At 35.8% G+C, this 21210-nt stretch overlaps 1 protein-coding gene across 7 annotated transcripts in view; it reads left to right on the plus strand.

Annotated features, from left to right (window-relative positions):
* Pcdh7 (protocadherin 7) overlaps positions 1–21210 on the plus strand; it is a 409627-nt gene that overhangs the window by 227578 nt on the left and 160839 nt on the right. The gene's annotated exons all lie outside the window — the stretch shown is intronic.

Consider the following 21210-nt stretch of genomic DNA (forward strand, 5'->3'; position numbering starts at 1 on the left):
TAAGTCAGACCACACATATCTGAATCTATTTCAAAACTGCCACTCTGATGTGAAAGTATAGTGCCTGCTAATTACTACCAGGAAAGCTTCTATTTTTGTCAACTCATCTGGTGGCATTTGAGGAAGATGGAAGAGATTGTTGCTTGCAGGCTGTCCCAAGATACCCTGAATTCAGAGTGTTACATTTTGAAAGGAACTGAACCCCCAGGGCATGAGTCTAGCAGAGTCATGACCAATAAAACATAAGCTCTTAGTCATTCAGGGGCAACGCCTGTCGTCTTGATTTCCTCTTCCACTGGTGGAACTCGTCTGTCTGGCTCCTGCACGGGCTTGTTGCGGCTTTTTCTGATTCTTTGAGATGTGTGAACAGAATCCTACCTTTGGGCTAGGAAGATTGTAGGCAGAGGTCTTTAAGGAAAAACGAGTGTGTCTTTAAGTGTGTTGTGTGTGGAAAAACTGTGTATACAGTTCTTAGACCAGACATGTACTAAGAGAGCAAATCACTTCTAGTTACACATGTGTAGCTGGATTTCAGAGATCGTGAAGAGTTGTTTCACTGTCTCTAAGTATGTTAAAATGTCAGCAAATCTGGAAAGGTAATGCATCTCAGGTTAGATGATTAATCTTTAATTAGAAACATATGGCTTCCTATCAAATGATCACGGCTTTATTCCCCTTCAGACTTTGTCTTGGGCCCATGCTTTTATTCTTTATGTCTTAGTGACTTTGGCCTGAATACAACAAAATCTCTGGCCACCACATTTTACTCAACAGATTCTGTTGCTCATGTCCACATGTGTTTGTGTAGTTGGATCACTTTATGTAAAGAACATTTCATCGATGCCTATTGGGAAAATGTACGTTTACAGCCTATTTAGAGGTCACTATGTCAGAATGTTGGCTTCTATTTTCTCCTAAATTTATCGACATACATGTATTACTTATAAAAGGTCTATCTGTGATGTTCTAAGTAACCAAGGTCATTCAGGATTCTCTTAAAGTAAGGAGTATTTTGAGTAGTTTCTGATTCATCCCATGCCATGTCACAATGACCTTTATATTTCTACAGGACAGAAATTCACCCATCCCTGATTGTGTCTTCAGGGTGCATGTGTTGAATGGCAGTTTACAGAGCAGTCATTTTGTTTGCCCTCACATGAACAAAAGTTTTTTTCCTCATTTACATTCCTATATATTATTGTTTCTTTCATATTTCCAGTAGATTGTGACTTTTGGCCTTTATTAATTTCTGAGGTTACTCAATATAATTTTTTCCAGATATAATTAATATATTCCTTCAGTTTTAGCATCTATACTTCTTAAAAGGTGTGAAATTATTATACATACACAAAATGATTATTTAATTCAACAAATTTACCAAATAAAATGATAGAAAAGAACCCAACAGTCTTATATCTTATGAAAGCTAAAATTTCAAGAAAGGCTTAATAGATTTGAAAGGTATGAACCACAAAAATTATACCTTACATTATATGAAGGAAATGTATACCAATATGAAAATAAACTTATGAATATATATTATAGAAGAGAGGAAACTTAAAATTTAGATGTAGTGATTAAAGCAAGCAGAGAAAATTATCTTTTATAGAAAGAATCAGAAAGTTCTAAAAAATTATTAAAATTAGCTGGTAGGGGTGGTAGATGTCTTTAATCCCAACACTTGGAAGGAAGAGGTAGGTGTATCTCTGTGAGTTCAGGGCCAGCCTGGTTTACAAGAGCTAGTTCCAGGACAGTCTCCAAAGGTACAGAGAAACCCTGTCTCAAACAAAAAAAAAATGTATTAAATTTAAAATAAATTTTTAATGAAGAAAATGTTACTGAAAAATAAATACTGAACAAACTTAAATATTGTAAAGTAAAACAAATCAGTGGGACTGGGAAAGAGGAGTATTATTTATGCACTGATATTTCCTTTATTTTAAAAAAATCTTTGCTCTAAATGTCTGGGATGACTACTTTTGTGGGAACAACACTTCTCAGTGTGATAAGGCCAAATGCATTAATTTTGAGATATGCATCTTGAATTTAAAATATTGTACCAAGAGAATACAGTTGAAATAGGACAATAGAGAAGTAAGGTGTATGTCTAAATCTTGCACCTGACCACATTCTCCTGATAAGTTCAAATTGAATGAATTCATTTTAGGTCCATTGATGGACAGACCAGTTTGTGTGTGGAGTGACTGGTGCATAGGATACATGTTTGTTTGTTTGTTATTACTCATACAATTTTAAAAGTGACAGTCCACAAATCCAGTATTAGATTAGGCATGTATCCTCCCTATCTGTGTGATTTTCTCCCGTGTGCATGAATAATCTCAGTGGCACGAAACATAAAGGTCGCCCACTCTACTTTAGCGTATTTCAGTTCTCCACCTTTTCTCCTCTCTCCTCCTCTCCCTCTTTCTGTCCCTTTGCCACACTCCATTCCCCACTCCTGGGTATTTTTTGAGCTGAAATCTACCTCCCTTTGACTTATATCTGTTTATTGATACTCCCTTTGGGAAAAGGAAAAACAAGTGGCCTTTTCCAAATGAAAGTATTTTCGGATTTAAATTCAGACTGACACTACGTTATAATGTCTAGATATTTCTGCCTTTCCATATACTTTTCCCTGGTTCACAGCTCAGCCATTTAATTTTTTTCATTACTTGGTTGCAGATCCTTCTAGTGTTCTGGTTGTTATCATTTTCTCCGTTAAATCAAAATGTTCTTTTTTTCATAAAACAAGAAATTCAGGATGGGCAATCCTCTTTTATACTAATATACAATCTCCTGGAAGTGTCTAGTAATTTCATTGCAATGTCTTCAGGCTTGAAAAAGAAACAGAGTTTATAACTAAGTCTTTGGACAGAATTTTCATGTATGTATGTTACTGTAGGCAATAAATAAATAGATTGATTACAAGCATAAAATTTAGAAGCATAAAGAATTTTTGAAAGAACTCGATCTTTATTAAAGTAAATCTTTACCAAAAAAAAACAAGTAAATTTAACAGTAAGAAAATAATATTCTTAAGTTGATAGTATTAAGTAGAGAAAAAAGAAGATTCCTGAGTTCAAATTATTGACCTATCTGATAATAATATGAGCTCATCTATAACAATAAGTTTCACAGAGGTCAAACTAGAGCAAAATGGGAATAAAACCTGGGTGAGGCATGTGCTGTCAGAGCTGTGCTAAGAAAAGCGACTACAAAGTACGTTCCTCACTTATGTACTCTTGTTTAATGCCAAACTGCTGTCAATGTCCCTTGGCGAGTTCTATTTATGAGTAGATTACAGCACGCTCTCAGAGGCCCTGCACATCTACCTCTCAGTGAGGGCCGGCACGGAATATATGGGCTTTCTGAAGCTGTGAAATTTAATTAATTTGCTGGCAGAGTACAGTTTTCATGCCACATGCCTTTGCCCTGACCCTGCTCAGGACTTCTATTTTCAAATGTGCTTTATATATATTGTAAACCTATGTCTTCTTAATGAAACTCTTCCATGCGGTAATTGCAGTGCTTGACTTAATTTTCTCAAACACTCCAGTGCCTACATACATTCTTTTTTTTTCTGTATTACCAACTGTTGTTTACTAAGTTGCATGAGTATATGCATGTCCCCCTCTGATTTCTTGATATTCAGACCGCAAACCATTGCTCTTTAGGTATCACGTTAAATATAGGACTCTTAGGTAAATTTTTAAAAGAACAAGGAACGTCTGTCTGCTTTGTTTCTCACTGCTATTGAAGGCATAAGTCATGAGTAGAGTATCTAATATCGCCCATTTAGTATGGTAATGAGCAGAATGAACACAGGGAGCTTTTGCATTAAACCCCTTTACACACTCACCTACTGCATAAACCTAAGTCTCTTGGACTACATCATCTTCAGTGCCATTTCTGGATTTTGATAAAACATGGAAGACTAGAGAGTTTAGAAATTGGGATTTTGCTTCAGCTTTGCCAGTGACTGACAGAAGTATGATTCGTCATCTGTACAGTGGAGATGCTAAGTTAGTTGAGAATGACTTGTCACTGAGAATGAAGGTATTAACGTTTGTCTCTAGAGTCGTTCCCTCAAGTAGGAATCTGAGACCTTGCTTTTACTCAGTGGCATGGACTACTATGATCATGCAATTAATTATCTTATATTGCCGCAGACTTGCTGCATAAATCTTCAAAAACACTTATTTCAAAAGACAAAAACACTTATTTTAAAAAGAAAAACTGCTGTAATTTTGAAGTGTTGTTATGTATGTATATATACATAACACTGTGTTTGTTGTGTGGGTGTGTGTTATGTATTCAGATGTGTGTGTGTGTGTGTGTGTGTGTGTTAGATTCAGATGTGTGTGTTACCTGGGGTGCCATATGTTAATGAGAAAAATCAAAGTCCAATATGGGTTTCTTAATACAAGAATTTAAGAACAACAACAAAAACCATAAAAGCTTGAGAACAGTTTTATTAGAGTTCAGAAGAGAACTTCCAGGGCACTCAAGCTGTAAATTGCAGGAACTGCCAGGGAAGGAAGATGGAGAGTGGTATAGAGTAAATTCTGCCATTTATAAATACCCACATGGCAGACAAGCAGCCATGTCATGGGCATGAGGGCTTTAAAGAAAGAGTAAAACATCCTAAAGTACAAGAAAAGAAATGCTTAAGATCTAGACAAATGCAGAAATAAAGAGACAGGAGAGGAAAAGAAGGAAGAAAATATAAGTTTTAGCTTCAGGATCCTGAAGGTTGGGACCCCAAACAGAAACTCACGGAGGGCCTTACCAACTGCCTGGAGAGCAAGACATTCTGGGAAGGAAAAGTATTTTTCGTCAGCAAATAGATAATTATTGCTCCCATCTCTTCAGTGTGGCTTAATGGCAAATCAGAACTCTGAGGTTTGGTTCCTGGCCATGGGGATTGACTAGCTGAACTGCATTGACTCTTAATGAAAGAAACAATGGCATGTCTCTACTCAGAAGCATTGACTCTTAATGAAAGAAACAATGGCATGTCTCTACTCAGAAACAGAGTCCATTCTTTTGAACAGAGTGAAAAAGCTTTTGGTTAGTGAACATTCACTGGTACCGTGCGTGTGTGTGCGTGTATGTGCGTGTGTGTGTGTGTATGTGTGTTTCTCACGCTTAAAAATATTTGCGCCTAATTAAATGTTTTGGGAAGAACAGTGCCACTAAGATATTTGCAGAACTTTAATAGAAGCTAGATTTCTGTGGACTATCACTTATGACTCTTTGTTCTAGAACAAATGACAGTGGGGTTACACCGTGAAACATCTCTTTGTAAATAAAAATTTTACTACTTGCTCATATAAATACTCATTGAAAAGTGGCCCATAAAAAAAAACCTGTGCCATATCAATGAAAATATTAACATCCAAGTTTTCATGGCAATTTTCTATTTCCGTTATCAACATTCATGAAAAAATAGACTATCAGATATAATGAATTCCACTTCTGATGCCATTTAACAACAACCACGTGACAAACAAGTAGTCACATGCTGGGGACAAGGGCTTTAAAGAAAGCAGGAAAAACCCTAAAGTACCAGAGAAAGACATGTTATTAGCAATAATTCTGTACTGTAGTCTGGTGATATTATTTTCAATTTTATTTTATTGGAGCTGATGATTGCAAATTTGTAAAATCTCTAAGAAGATGACTCTTTCTTAAATAATGCTATAATATTCCAATGACCCTTTTACTCATTAGAGCTGCAACTAGGGATAGAATGGCACTAATTTTCTTTTGTGGACCTACTATTCACTTTGCTGTCTGTAGATTGGATACTATTATTCTACTGTGACAGAAATGATAATCATGAAAATTGTAAGAGGTGACTTTCACAGGAGTAGTTTGTTTGATTATTTTCTAGTCTTTAAGGTATAAAAATAAAGTATTCACATAGACTCTGAAATTATTTTACCTGGAAGAGATTATGAAAATTTTCTTCCATGAAATGTAGTTATGGAAGGAAAAAGAAGTGAAGAAGGAAGGAAGGAAGGAAGGAAGGAAGGAAGGAAGGAAGGAAGGAAGGAAAGAAGGAAGGAAAAAGCTTTTCTAAAGTTATTAGCCAGTGAGAGAATGGTGAACATATATCCCGTCTTCAACTAGGGTGACCAAATGCAGTAAAATAATGAAAAGTAAAGATCTGACTTTTCAGTTGACACTTTTTTTTTTTTTTTTTTTTTTTTTTTGCATCTGTGAATGTACTGTGTGCCTTGAATTAGCAGGATGAAATAGGAAAGCAAACTTATATGAGAAACAAAACACCACCAGGTCGCCCAGCCTGCTGCCTTTCTAGAGTATCACAGGGGGCGGTGGGCTCTTTGCAAAGTTTGAACAAAACAAAAATTCTTTAAAATCTGCAAACAACTTTTAATAGATGTTAAACTTGAGGGAAAAAAAAAAGTAACTCAGCCTAGCATCATGAACTGCTTAACAAGAACTTGTCACTCCCATTGTTTACCTCTGGATTCTGGAATGCAGCACCCAGCCCTTTGAGTTTGTAGCAAGCAAAACAGAAACAGTTACCACAGGTTCCCAAATAAACATTAAGCAGACATAGCCATCATTATTTATGCTTCTCTGTCCCCTCTAATCAGCACAGCAGACATCAACTAAATAAACAGAACATCTTGCAAGGAAAACTGTTAGGCCAGATGCGCTAGCTGATTGCGGTAGGAGATAAGTTAAATGAAGGGGAGGGTGAGTGTCCTTAGAGGAGAGTATTGCACATTGCTCAGGATCTTAATGCTCTGTGTTCTTTATTGAGCATACTATGTGAAAGGCCAGTGAGTTGAAGTAAGGCCGAACATGTAAGAAAAGGTTTAAAAGCAATAATGAGATGGAGACTTAGGTTTGGTATTGTAAAAATCCAACTCTACATTTATAATGAAAATAAAGAGGAGGCAGGGAAGGGTGATAATTTTGTGAAGGTGTTTCAGACTATGTGTATTTTCCCAATAAAACATAATGATTCCAGTAGCATCTTTTTATTCTTGAATTGTTTATCCAGTTTAAAAAAGATTGTATTTGATATGGCTTTAAATATATGGATTTAATTTTTTTTTCATATGTGTCTCATATTACATAGCTGTAAGGTGTTGTCTTATAGCACACTGAAACTCTAGCTTATCATGTAAATGGGGAAAAGAGGTACAATTAAGTTCTTTCTGAACACTCGGGTGGATAAATCTAGGTTACAGAAAAATATCCAAGTGTGCTAGCTTCCAGATATGCAAGAGAAAGAAGCAGGTCTCAAATAGTCAGGCCAAGTTGTGAGGCACTTAAAGTTAAGAAACCCTGATTATCTTTCAGAAATTGAAGACAGGAAGAGAGTATTTGTGTGGGGGAGGACAGAGAGGAGCAGGTGGGGTAAAGCTAGAAAGACCAAAAGATTTTGTGTAAAGACCATGGAAAAGGGAAGTTAGGATGTTTTTAATGCAGTTGTTTAAGGCCATTAGTTTACATTGTATGTCTTTTACAGAATAAGGCAAGCAGATGGATTGGGAGAATAGAAACCTGGAGGTCCTGGAGGTGGAAGGAAAGCCAGGGAGTCTCGTATGCCTAAGTGGATAGATACAGTCAGTCTAGAATATACAGCATAGATGTGAGAGTCTTGTATTTCCATGCAACATATCAACTGCACATCAAGCAAATGCTTGAATTGCCTTTGAAGTGGACTGAATCGTGCTGATGCAATCGGATAGCATGGGATACACCCATGTGTTTGTGGGGAATTTACAACCTTTTAAAAATTTAAAGAGCAATCTCTGAGAAAAATGTATTTTATTCAATATTGTCTTTAACGAGCCATTTTAATTTTTGGAAGAGTATAGTGTTTTAATAAGTAAAACATCCTTTTGTGTTTTTGCCAAGCACTTTAAAATTCTAGTAATATTTGAGACAGTAAAATAGTTGAATCTGGGTTGGGAAATGGTTTGCTAGTGAAACTGATAGTTTTGGGGCTTTACAACATGTTTAAAGGATATACCACTTAGTCTTTTCCTTTATTCATAACATTTTAATATGAATCCCTAACCTAACTAAGAAAAAGTAAATCACAGATGTCATATGTGAGCATTTTTTGAAGTTGTCACTGTAAAAGATAAAATTCAAATCCTTTCATTACAAATAAAAGAATAATTAAAAAATAAAATTATGAAGTGATAAATATAAAAGGTGACTTATATGTTAAGACAAGTTCCAAACATAACTTCATTTTGTATACATTTAATTTTAATGCAAATAATGCAGCAGAACAGCACCAAGATATAGAAACTTTTCAAAACTAGATGACCATTTTAGTAATAAGACAGCATTATCTTGAATTTTGCATGAAACTTATCATTAGATTACCCTAACCAAGCGATGCCAAACTTAAGTGCTGAGCTGTGTGTAAAACTTACTAGTATTTCCAAAAATGTAATTCAGGCATTTCACTTATATTTTAATATGTGTTTATCTTTTACTTTTAATTAAACTGTTATTTATAAGATTTATAATTAGGAAGACCGTTTTTGAAATTTGCTCATAAATTGAGGGGCACTAAATGGAGAATATTAGTGTTATTACATCCTCTTTCTTTAAAGTCAAGAGTTTATTAGAAATAATATACTCGGCTCCATTAGTCACTAAAGTGACAAAATATTTTCTAGTCTTTCTGAATCTTAATTTCAGGCTTGTAAATTATTTGGCCTTATGTGATGAGTTATATTTTTTAAAGGAAGAATTAGAAATGAAAGTTGTAACCGAGTATTTGGCGAGTGTTCTTGGAAAAAGAAAAACCATCAACTATCAGCATCTGTTAGAATACCTACCGTGCCTCCATTAAGTCACATAGAAGGAATATTCTGGCAGTTGCATAACACGTTACTATGGTAATGCATAGATTACTTTCTTCCAGATTGTTTTTGCAATCCAATTAATTGTCAGTGTCTGTGGATCATATTTGCTCCTATGATTATGGCTCTTCGGGATTTATTTTGTTGATAGTAAAACCCAAGTGACACTGGAAGTGAATGCTACCTTGTATTTTATCTTAAATAGACCACAACATTATTTTGTTATTTTCTCTATTTTAATATGTGATTGCTACTTATTTCTCTCTCTACTTTGAAGAAATAATTGAGGCCTTCCATTTCATTTAGTATGACTTCAATGTGAGAGGGGAAAATGAAATATGAAAGTTTGATGATTGAATAATTTCATGGGAAGGCAAAGTGCTTGGGCTGAATTGCCCTGTGTTCAATATGGACAGATAATCTCACTACTATGCATTCCATTCCCTGACCTGAAAATGGAAGAAATACTAGCCCACATTAAGCTTCCAATAATTCATGCACACATTATTGAGGTAATGTGTAATGAACCTGTAAAACGGTTCATATTTACAATTAACTACCAAGAGAAACCCTTCTCAACTGTGCCTTGGGTGTGCTTGATCCTGTAGAAAGGGCACAGGGCTTGGATGCAATGGATATTTGATAGTTAAAAATGGCATGGCTCATTGAACTATTTGAGGAAATAATTGTTGAATATATTCATGTTAAATGGAACACTTACAGTAACATCTATATGACTGTTTATTTGAACAATATAAGATGAAATGGGTATAGAAAATGCATTCTCGAGCAACTTGCATGTGTAGACAAAAAGAAAATATGTAAACTTGATACTTTATATTAGGAGATAACATAAATTTAATTTCTCATTTATCAGTAAATAAATATATCTTTGTTCATTGCATCAAATTTTTCCATCTCAAAATTTTCTTTAAAATAATTGATGCAAGTCAAAGTTCCACCACTCATGTGAAAATCAAGTTGTATAATTTTATTCTATGTAGAAAATAAAAATAGGACGACAATGAGACAAAAAAGTCTCGACTTTTTAAAAAAAATATTTGATATTTTCGAAAATGGAAAAACTAAGCCAGGTAGTGATGGTACGTACCTTTAATCTTGGCCATCAGGAGACAATGGCAGGTGGATTTCTGTGAATTTGAGGCCAGGCTGGTCCACAGAGTGAATTCCAGGATAGCCAAAGCTACACAAAGAAACACTGTCTCAAAAAAAAAAAAGCTTATATTTATTTGAATATGTAATTTTAAAAATTAAGTTTGGTTCAATCAAATCTAGGTGGATGAGAAGACATAGCTATTGGGTGACAGTTGAACTCGTTTTTTGACATTGAGCTCCTGTGGATCCACAGGTCTCCTATCTTCTCTTCATTCAATAGATATTTTCTTACATAATGAATTTAGTCATATCTCATTTCTCACATGGGAACCTTTATAGAATACTGTGTTACCGATATTAGTCGTTTAAAGTAATGAGCTTCATCCATGTTATCTTAATAAAATTATTTAAATAGGCTTACAAAAGCACCACAGGACATTGACAACTTATCATACCAAAAACTCAAAATGTATAAAAGTATGGAGAAAAAAAAATATCAGTGAAGCTTTCTCAAATAAATCATCATTTGCCATCACTTTAAATGTTTAATCTGAAGACTATATAAAAATCATAATGTGTGTATGTGTGTATTTATTGTACGTACATATACTTGGACATTTTTACATTCTTAAGTGTTCCTAATCTGATAATCACTCCATGTTAAATATTTTTACATCTAAGACTTTAGTAACAGTCTTGAAATCATATTGCTATATATTTATCTTACTGGTTTTCCCAGTTTTCTCTACTTTGAGGGAATGGGCAAGGCCTTGACTAGGCTACCTCCATGATAGTAGTCATCCTGCAAAACAAGGTATGTTTCCATCACTGTTTAAATCAGACAAGCCCAACTCTCTGTCCTACAGTCTGGAATGTATCTGTCATGAAAGGATAGCAATATAGGGCTCATTGAAATTGCTTTCAGGGTGAGAAACAGAAGGGGCATGGACTCAGTCATGGACTGGGGTGCTACTGACACTGCCATGTCCACCATAACGTCAAGCTATTGTTACATAGTACTACTCCATTTTTCGGGGTGCAAATCTACTGTATCAAAAATACGTCTATTGATTAAACCTATGTGTTTGGCTTAAAAGCTTTGGAGTTTTAATATGTTTTTCTCAATCTGGTGATAAATATTGTTTTTTTTTTCATTATGCATACACAACCATGCACACAAATGCACATACGCATACACTTTTAGTGTTTGAGAGCTAAATTCTAAATGAAAATTTCTAATTCGTAATGATTTCTTTGTATATTTTACTCATTATAAAATGTAGTAACTTAAGAAAATGCCAGTGACTAATCTCTTAATGAGACCACAAATGAATGTTTTCATGCCTTGCCTTGTGCTGGTTGAAAGACAGAATGTACAGAATTTAATTGACTGTTTCTGGTTTTTTTTTTCCTTCACATTTGCAATTCATGTCAGTTGGAATAAGTGCATAGTCTTGCATTTTTCAAAGTTCATGGGTAGCAAGCTGTATTCTATGCTTATGTTGATCTGTAACCTGCCTAACCAGAGCCAAATTTCAGTATAGAGACAGGCATAAACAGCATGAGTGAATGAATTCACATCCCATCTTACCATTTCCAAAATTTTTTTCAGGTTGAAGAACTTTTTAATACTGTAAATCCTTCTGAGCTTGATGAATGAGATTTAGTTCAGAAGCTCAGACTAAACTTCCAGATCATGACTGTCTCCGAGGTGCCATGTATTTACTTACTGAACCATTCCACCACAATTTCACAACGGACTGGACATAAAACACATGGAACTTCTGTTGCAAACATATGTTTTATCTGCTTCTTTTCATGTGTCTTCTGCAAACACATGTATTTGGTCTTTGAGAACTATTCCATCTCCTGCTAATACTAGATTATCTGAACACTGTCTCGTCACTGTAATTATGTGGACCGATGCTACTCTATGCAGAGGTTTTCCTAATTTGTGGTTTCCATCATCTCTAGGAGAAAATGTCAGGTGCTTGTTTCTTAGGAGTAGTAGTTAATGTTTTTTCCTGAGATTTTACTGTACTTCTTTTTTTTTGTATTTATGAATGTAAGGGTCTTCATTGGAATGGGCAACATTTCTTATCTCTGGGAGTTGGACAGAACAGTAGATATGCTGATTCAGAGAACTAGAAGGAAAACGTGACTGCTCTTTGGACGGGAGAGGGAGGAGGACAGGAATGGGGGGAGGGGGAGAAGGGCGGGAGGAGGGGGAGGGAGAAATGGGAGGCTGGGAGGAGGCAGGAATTTTTTTTTCAATAAAAAAAACTAGCAGGCATCTGGGTATGAATGACTGATATGAAATTTCTTGTTGACATTTCATTAACAAACTTAAAGCTCCCCTTTCTCCAATTTTATTGAAGTGCTACTTATATTCATGATTTATTCTACTTGTTTTTTCTTTCTTTTATTGTTTTTCTAAAATATACCTTCCTTAGTTTTTTGAGGTTATAATTACGTTGTTTCTCCTTTATTTTTCTCCCTCCAAACCCTCTCATATACCCCTTCTTGCTCTTTTTCCAATTTATGCCTCCTTTTAGAATGTTATATATATAATGTGTGCATGAATATTCCAAAATATATAAATACAGGCTGCTTAGTCTATATAATATCACTTTTATATATATTTTCAGGGTAGACCATTTGGTGTTGGATAACCAATTTGTATATCCTTTCCTAGAGAAGACTTTTTCCCATTCGCAGAATTCCTTACATGCCTATAGTTCTTTGTGTTGACTTAAGGCCTTATGGTAATTCCCCTGTCTACAATGGAAAATATATTAGTGTTGACCTTGTTCCCAAAATGGTTAGGCAATCTTATTGGTGGGACTTTATGAGTCTAGCTTCTGACATTCCTGGGAGAAAAGGTAACACAGCAAACTCTGATCCTTTGGACCTTACAACCTTTCTGCCTCCTCTTTATGGTTCCCTGAGCCTCGGGTGATGTTGTTTTGTAGATGTATCAATTGGAACTGGGTTCCTCAGCTCTGCGTTTTTATTGACTATGATTAATGAGGTTCTTAATTATAGTAAGTGCTTAGAGTGATGCTTTCTGTTCCTTTGCTATAGACTCCCTTTCAGCAAAAGGGAGCAATACACGTATCATTGCTGATGTAAATTTTACTTAAGTGATTACTTTAATTCATTTGTATGATTTTTTTAATACAATTTTTTTTTGTACAAAGGGTTTTGGTCATGTTTTGAAATCTGTAAGAATCATATCTATATCAATTAGTTCACATTCCATTACTTTAAATTCATTAATTTTATATTCAAATATGTCTGAAAAAGTGGTTTTTAAAATAATTTTTACTTTCACTGTATGTAATTTGTGTAGAATAAAAGAATATATATGTTTTCTACAATATATTTGTATTTATCAATCTTAGCTCAAATAAAGTAGATAAAGTAGTTTGGCATCAATTAACTCATGCAAATATAATAATTAAATAATTCCACAACTATATTTATATGGTATAGTTCAAATTAAGGAGTAATTATGGAGGAGACCATGGAATTTGATTCTTCTACCATCTTACATATTTCAGTGAATTTAGTATAAAAAATTTGCTTTACATTGTTTGACCGGAGTATTAAAGTACTCATCAAATTGTCACTCTTTCCTAAAACTGTTGTTCTCTTCTTAGATCACAGATGAGATATAAAATTACTTTTTTATGGAATTCTAAACCTTTATCTCTCAAGAGAGATGCTCCCTAGTGATGCTGAAATTCAAGGAGGTTGAAGTAGAAGATTTAATAAAAGGGCTGGGGAATGTATTGCAATATAGATTAGTGGTAGAGTACCTAGCATGTACAAGCAAGACAAAAAAAAATTGAAAGGAATAGGAAGAAAAAAGGAAGGGCAGGAAGGAGGGAGAAAGGATGGGAGGGAGGGAAGACAAAGCAAAGAGAAGAAAAAATTATTCTAAATTCAAAAGTATCCTTGATCAAATTGGTGCAGATAAATTACTTGCTATATCTGGCTGTGATGGCCATTTTCATCTAAAATTATTTTTTCTAGCTGAAAATGCTTTCTCTCACGGAATTTTTCAGGATAATTAATTTTCAGCACACACAACATGATTTAGGTGGTTAGCCTGCCCTTGCTAAACAAGGTCTGCTGTTTCTGACCACCAACATTATAACTCATAAGACTTTCCAAACAGGAGCTTTTTAAATCAGAGGATTTTCATTGTGGATCACTGAGTGCTGCTGGCTAGACCTCAGAGGCTGGGAAGACACTCTGAGTGTAATTGTAGAACCCTGTTCTCCAATCAGCATATATTATTGTAAAGCAAGAACTACACTGTCTAAATTGCTCCCTAAGTTACATCTCAGTCTGTCGTTTGAACTTGGAGGCCTACATACCGAAATGTCTCTGCTAAGTTAAAAGAATGGTACACTTTTACCTTCCGTAAAAGTGTTCAGATCAAAAGTACCCTCTTTTGATTTATCTGATTATTCACTAAAAAGAAATGTCATTGTTTGGTGGGCAGGATTTAATATCCATGAAGAGTTTCATGGCAGATTTAATGCATTTCCTCTAAAATTTCAAGAAGTAGGTTTTTTTTTATTTTTTATAGAAAAGGGAACATTTAGGAACATTTGGGTAGGAAGGAATAAATAGAGAGAAATACATTTAAGATTATACTTTTGCATTTTCTTTGTTGAAGTGAGTGGGACATGATTTGAGAGCAAGCATTTTTCCTTTTTTGTTGTTTCTTTTTTTTTCCAAGTTTCAAGTTAGAAGTAGAAAATCATATACAGATTCATCAGTGTTAGTTGAGATAGTCCATCTTGTAGTTGGCATTCATACTGCTTTGTATCAATGTATCGAGTTGGGCATAGAGGCTACATTTTGTCAGTAGTTCCAGGTTGACTATGGTAAGATCTTTGTTTTGCTATAAACAAGGTAGAAAAGTTACCACAAACCATGAATCAAATTACTGTTAAAGCTACAATAAAAATGCATGCTATCAGAATGATTTTCACAGACAAATTCCTAATATTCTTGTGAGAGAACATCATTCAGTGAATAGAGCGCCAACATAAAATGAGGTCTCTCTGCTGTACTTCTAATTAGAAAATGAGTTAAGAGATACAGTAACCTATATTTCCATATTGCAAAAATCTGGAATTGGGTTAAAATTTTTAATATCCTTAATATTAAATTAATAGGCTTAAAGATTTCTTCCTATACACTGCCTATTTAAAAATTAGGCAATGAAAGCAGGCATGGTAGCACAGACCTTTAATTCCACCACTATGAAGGCCATGGCAAGCCAACCTCTGAGTTTCAGGCCAGCCTGTTCTATAGAACAAGTATCAGAACAACCAGGGCTGTACAGAGAAACCCTGTCTCAAACAAACAAACAAAAACATAAATAAAATAAAAATTAGGCAACATACGCAAAACATAGAGATTCAACATAAATAAAAACAAATGACTTTAGAATTATCCTAATTTTAAGATGCTTTCAATCCATATAAAGATTGCTGCTTACGATGATAAACACCAAAGTAAGAAACCAGTGATTGGCACCGAGAAGGGAAAAAAAAAAAAACTTTCATAAACACAATTGATTTTTATCCTTTTGCTTTTTCACTTGGTATGAATTGTAATTTCAGACCATACTTTGGAAACTAATCATAAAAGAGCATGATAGCTTGGTGCAGACATTTTCTCAAATCGGGCCAAATAGAACTTCCTGAATATTGAGAATCAAGCCGTTCTCATTGTTGCCATTATTCTTCTAAACCGAGGGCCTGAATATTATGTCTGCCTGACTTTGCTCACTCTTCTTAAAATTATAGCTTATACTTTTGAATAACAACTATCTAGACAATAATTGGAGGAAGAAATAGACAATTGTGTGCATTTTTAGTAAACAGTAAATTTTGCAAAAAAAAATCTAGTGTACAATAAAGGGCCATAAAACCCTAAAACTCTTATATTTTCCAATTTCTTTCTTCACTTTATTCCTATGATGTGTATTTCAAACATATGCTATGTATTTCACTATTTATTTTATTTATATTGTCCTCAGAACACTCTCCATATAAATTTAAATGATACATGAAGTTCCTAGATTTTTGTTGAAAATATGCCCATAGAACCCACACACATACAAGAATACTGTTCTCCAAATAGCATCTACTGCTCTTTGAATGTATTTTTATTTTTTAAATGTGTGTTGAATGGAGTCTGTATATCAATAACTGTTTAATGCCCAGACATGTGGAAATAGGTTTAACCATGTGAGATCTTTATCTTACTGCAAACTTGAGACTCGTAGGGAAAACATACAGCTTGGTAACAGGGGAAATTATTGTGGATATAAACACAAGTTACTGTAGCAGAAGAAATAAAGGGAAAGATGGGAGGAAAGGAAGATAGCAAAAGTGGCAAACCCAGGCTCAGGCCAGAGGGCATCAGGTAGGGCAGCTTGTGGACAGAACTGAACTTCTCTTCTGCTACATTCTTTTAATACATTGCCTTAAAGCACATTCTTCTCAAGCTTCAACTGCTACACAAATTCTTTCCCGTGAGTTTATTGTCCAGAAAGGACACTTTGTTTGTCTTTACCATGGAAGTTGAATATCTTTTGCAATTATTTAGTATCTAGGCTTGAAGAACTACCTGGTTTAGTTAGCATGTCTCTATGTGAAAAAGAAAACCACCTAGGACTGATTGATTTTCACTGAAGTTTGAAAGCTGAAACTGACAGGGATACTGCTCACTGGCATAATGCTAAGTTCCTCCAGCCTCCCTGTGGATGTCCACCTTTGTGTTTCTTCTACCTTTTTCTGTTCTCTGCCTGAGCAACACTTTACTCTTATATTAGCATCTATAAATATCTCTTTCCAAGGATTTAAGGGACAGATCATGAATGAAATTCTAATCTCTCCTTCCCTTTATTACATTTTGTGTGTATGTCTGTCAGGGAATATTTACCAAGAGCCTGTTTTGTTGCTATCGGTGCCCCAAGAACAAAGAATCATTTCAGTTTTAAAACTAGGTTGTTTTATGCCCAAATGCAGACCATAGACTAAGTGGGTATTTATGGCCAGTGCCCATTCTGGGTGTCCCCTGCCCTCATGGTAAGAACTTGCAAAGTATTTTCCATGTCACTCCTCTGTAAGGCATACAGAATTCTTGAGCACTCTCAGAGGTGCTGTGCACACTTGCTTTCCTTGAAGTTATACTGTTTTCACGTGTGTGGCAAATTTCTAATTAGAAATAAACTCAGCTCTCTGCTCCCAGGTGTGTGTCAGTCCATTCTGTGAGTTTTTCAGGAACAGACGTGCTCACTGGGAAAGCAACTTAGGAGAGGCAAGGGCGGAAACTGCGTGAAGCAGACTGGTTGTTATTTTGAGATAAGCAGTAGGTTGTTAGGATGGAGGAGGAAGTGGTTCAGTTTCTTCTTGGGAAGAAAAAAAAGAGAGAGCGAGAGAGAGAGACAGAGAAATGAAGAAAAGCAAGCAAAAAACAGGAAATCCTGTAGCTGCAAACTCCCATTGAAATTCATGATTTTAAAGCATGCTAGCTCTTCTTATACATGGGCATTGGACAAAATATAATTTTCCTTATGGTTTTAAATGCTGCTGCCATTTAAAATTATAGACTCTGAAGTCAAACTAACTCTGGGTGACTCTCTCCGGTATGAAGGAGTCGAGTAATTAGATTCCTGGCTTGTGGTATATCTCTGTGCACACACACTTTTGCCTAAAAGAGATAAACACTATTTGTTGAGTACTTCAGAGGCACTGCTCTCTGGTTTATGTGTTAATTAATGTAATTATCACAGCAGTCTTTCTCCATCTTACACATGAGGAAACTGAGGCTCGCAGCTACTCCTTTTGCCCTGGTTACCCGTATGCTCTCCGCCCAGGTAGTCAGACCAGATTCTGAAGTGTGCACTGCACGTTGGCTGTGCCACGCCCATTTCCTGTGTATGGGGTTTTGCTAATGGCATCTCTCTCTCCAGAAGGCCTATTATGTTCCAGGTGCTTTGCTGTAAATTATATAGCACAGAAGTGATAGTTTTGCTTTCTTCCTGGCACAAACAGAACTTCCTATCAGTTGAACGATTCCTGTTAAAATATTAAGAGGTTTTCCCCATTCTTTCTTCTTTCCACTTTCTAAGGAACACTAGCAATCAGCACCAGTTTACCGAACATGCATTACTGTTAATTATATCAGTCAGGTGGAAGATTGGTGTAGTGTATTTGGTGTAGCTACAAAGCCTACAGAAATGATATCAAGTAGCAGTAAGTAATAGAGTCCAGGTTTTCACGTGGTACTTGCTCCCTTGATCTAATTTTCAGGTCTTTCTTGTGTGGAGCATAGTCTTCCACGGCAAACATTGTTTCCTTCCAGCTCAATGCACAGGTTTCTGAGGCTTGACAGGCAAAGTCCTGGGATAAAAAGTTATACACATTTTGATGGAATAATTCATGTATACCATTATAGAATCACTTAATTTTTAGGATAGAAGGGTCTGCATTGCTTGAAATGCTCAGAGAAATTCCTTAGCATTGGTGATTCCGAAGGACGGTTGTGTAAAGCTGACAGTGTTTTAGGTATCAAAGAAAGTGCCTGACCTTGAGTTTCTTAATGCACTTTTAAAGTTATTGTCTATGTCATCTCAGAAAACATGAGAATGAATTCACAAAGCCCAAGAGATGGCAAAGTTGCAGGCACTCGCCCCCAAGCCTGATAACTTGAGTTTAAATCTCTAAGACCCACTTTGTGAAATATTGTCCTCTGCATTCTACAAGTGCATCATGGTACACAGCACACACACACACACACACACACACACACACACACACCAATAAGTGAATCAACTTTAAAGATAACAAACAACAATAACAACAAACTAGCAGTGTTAGGTCTGTTGTCTCCCACAACCCCAGCATATGGGAGTCTGGAGGGTTGCTATGAGTACTAGGATTGCCTGGGGTATGCAGTAAGACCATGCTTTCAACAAAAATAAATCAAAGAAAGGTACAGAGAAGCAGAGGTGGGGTGGGGATCTAGCACAGGTTATAGTCGGGGTTTTTAATCTGGGGAAGCAAAACAAAACAAAACATCTCTGTGTAGACTGAAACCAAGGCTCCAATTACTCCCTGAATTCTGGCAGCAAAGCAATAGGAAAATCAATCCAAACACCTGCTGTGTGTTTATGTAAATCAAGTTCAGGCAAGATTATTTCTCCAAGATTTCCCAGGTAACAATGGTTCAGTAATTCCGGCTTTGTCGTGACTACTGCACATCTGATGAGATCGTCTTAAGATGTAGCCCTCACATACTCACTAGAAGTCGGAATCTCTATTGTCTGCTCTTTCCTCTCTCTTGAACATCCTTCAGAGACATTTTCAAACATTTTGAGCTTAATACATGGTAAATGGCACATCATGGATTGGTTGTTTTATTTCTAAGAGAGGCCTGCAGGACCCACAATAACCATGAGTTTGCCATTAAAAACAACAACAACAACAAAAAAGCAACTTAGTCTGTGGATTAAATGAGAAGCTCCAAAGGTCATCTGAACAGTAAACTGTTAAGATGTTTTTATCTGTAATTTGTTTAACTTTTATGAAAAGAAAATCTAGTTTGCCCTAGGTTATGTGGTAAAAGAAGCCAGTTGTAAAATGTCTTCCAGATATAAGGGAAATCTTTATTCTTAAAAATAAGTCTTTGCCTAATCATCAAAGTTTTAGCATAGAAATTAAGAGTGTATCACTTTTTCTTTGCTTTATTTATTTACTTATTTTGAAACAGGGTTTCTCTGTGTAACAGTTTTGCCTGGCCTAGAACTAGCTCTGTAGAACAGGCTGGCCTCAAACTCACAGAGATCCTTCCATCTCTGAAATTTCATTATTTTTTTTTCTCATGCATGTGCACTAACAAGACTTCTGATGAGCATAAGGCTCCTTCAAAGAGTGAGGTCATTAAGACTATTATAATGCTTAGACTATTTTATGTAATTGTCCTTTACAGCACAAACAAATTATCTCTGAAACTCAGATCTTATTTTGCTCATAAAACTACCGGCCTCACCCACATCATCCCACACCCCAAGCTGCATATTTAGCTTGACCTATAATTACCTAGGTGGAGCCAGCTTTTCTCTATTCCAGTTGTGTCACACCCGGAGAGATAAACACACTTGGCAACATGAATCCATATTCATCTTCAAACAACTCGATTTCAAAATATATCTCTTGGCCTCCTGTTTGTTCCTTTATTAAATGGAGAGTCTTACAAATATAGCATAGTTATGTTTCAGATAGGAAATCATTGGGGTTACTGAGAGTCCTACTGAAATGAAAATATGTTTGCTGACCACCAGAAAGATCATATGACTGAGGGAGTGAGTTACATGGCAGCAAATTCAGCATTTGTGGGGATAGTGCATTGGGCACAGATTAAATGCACAATAAATTTACCAGCAAGTGTGCAAGGGTGTAGTAGGGACAAAATTCATAACCATAAAAGATTTCAGGAGATAGGAGATACATTTAGAGAACCTCCAGGTTTGGCAGTCTTGCATAGTTCGGGAAGAGTGAAAAGTATGCAGCCAGAGTCGGGGCACATCTGGAGAATGCACGGGTAAAGAAGGACATTGCTGCAATGCTGCCAAGAGGGTTGTGTGGGAAGCTGTTTGGGGGTAGAGGAGTTAGAATCTGCCTCTTGCTCCCCACCCCCCTCCCCACACCCTTAACCAGAAAACTTGTCTCCTAGGGTGAAGAGGCTGGGTAATGGCCTCAAATAAAAGCTTCGTGGTTGGAATTACTTGCAGCAACAATTTGTAGAATCAGAATGATTGCTAGTTTAAGAAAAAGACAAACACCAAGTGTTTACACTGAGTCCATGCAATTCAGGGAGTGTAGTAACAACAGAGCAGTGTTTGGAAGAAGGTAAATGTGGAATCAAATTCGCTGTCCACAGATACACCTGGCATGCACCTCGTTGACCAAGGTCATAATTTCTAGTGTCTGTCTCTTTTTCCACCTTCACTCAGTTCAGGTTTCCTTGTGTCCAGTGAGTGCTTGTGGGTAGAGGTTTTATTAGTTCCATTATAATACATATCAATTTTGCCTGGAAAAAAATTTGCTCTGATGTATTGAGTTACTTTTGCGGTAAGAACTATACAGTTGAGCAATGCCTCTGGCTGATGAATCAACTCTTTCTAATATATATA

Source organism: Alexandromys fortis, unplaced genomic scaffold (assembly GCF_014885135.2).
Source record: "Alexandromys fortis isolate MF-2015 unplaced genomic scaffold, M_Fortis_MF-2015_v1.1 scaffold_0, whole genome shotgun sequence".
Lineage (NCBI taxonomy): Eukaryota > Metazoa > Chordata > Mammalia > Rodentia > Cricetidae > Alexandromys > Alexandromys fortis.